This window comes from Nematolebias whitei, chromosome 10, assembly GCF_014905685.2.
Source record: "Nematolebias whitei isolate Nwh7 chromosome 10, NemWhi1, whole genome shotgun sequence".
Classification (NCBI taxonomy): domain Eukaryota; kingdom Metazoa; phylum Chordata; class Actinopteri; order Cyprinodontiformes; family Rivulidae; genus Nematolebias; species Nematolebias whitei.
This window is the reverse complement of record NC_056507.1, coordinates 8,955,777-8,957,061: the sequence shown is the minus strand read 5'-3', so window position 1 is coordinate 8,957,061 and position 1,285 is coordinate 8,955,777.

Sequence of the window (1,285 nt, the reverse complement as noted above, 5' to 3'; positions counted from 1 at the left end):
GGAGTCGCCCTCTGAGGACGGTTAATATTAACCCATACACACACACATGCACGCACACACACAGCTTCACCGGGCCCTTAAAGTGCTATCTGTTGATGAATAATGAATGCAGGAGTCCAGGGTTACCTCGGCCCCACTTTAAAACACTTCTCTGTGGTTTTAAAGAGCCGAGCAGCAGCAGAGGTTAAAAACAAAAAACTCATTCACAGAAAAAAAACTGCTCGTTAAAAACGTTTAAAACAAAAACTTCTGCCTCTGTGGAGGAATACATCATGAAATGTTTCCTAAAACGACACACCTGTCTCTTTCCTTTGTTCGTTCAACCTTTATTTATACAGGTTAGTCTCATCGAGCCACGAGGACTCATTTACAAGAGAGACCTGTTTTAAGCAAAGAACACAGATGTCAACAATAGTCAAATAAAAACGCATATAAAATGAAAAGTAAATAGAAGAAATGAAATAAAAACAAAACACAAACAGCTGTAGAATACTAAAAACAGGAGCGTGTCTGCATTGGTATAAAAATGAAGAACGCTTCATAAATTTGCGTGTCATTTATCATTTATATGATTTAAAACCTCATCAGCTGTTTAAATATATTATTCTGCTCCAAAAACATCCAAATAAGCATTTGTTAAAGACTGAAGAAGTCTTTCGGATGAAAGACAAAACGTTTCTACAATTTTTTTTGTTTAGTTTTGTTCGAATATCCAGAGGACCAGACTTAACTTTTTTACATTTTTCTAGAAACATGCATCAGGATATTTCGGAAGTATAAAAATATATAAAATCAGGAAAGAAACGTTCACTCACATCTACGCATCTCTGTGCCTCAACCAAAGGAGGTATTCAGCAACCGCCACCCCCCACCACCACCACCACCACCACCACCCTCCTTCAATGTAAAAAGTCACAACAGGATTTCTGATGAGAGAAATGCCTGAAAGCTGAAACCTAATAAATTAGCTTTCATCTGCAGGATATAAAGATAAATATGGATCCTAAAATAAACTAAAACAAGTTTGTCCTTTTCTCTAATAAAGTTAAATATGTATTCTTCACAAAATGTGCAACTTAATCAATTTTAAATTTGTTTTAAATGTTTTATTTAAGATTGCCAGACATGGGCCCCGGTGACCTCCATGACCCAAAATGGAAGAAGCGGGTAAAAGATAATGGATGGATGGATGGATGGATGGATGGATGGATGGATGGATGGATGGATGGATGGATGGATGGATGGATGGATGGATGGATGATGGATGGATGGATGGATGGATGGA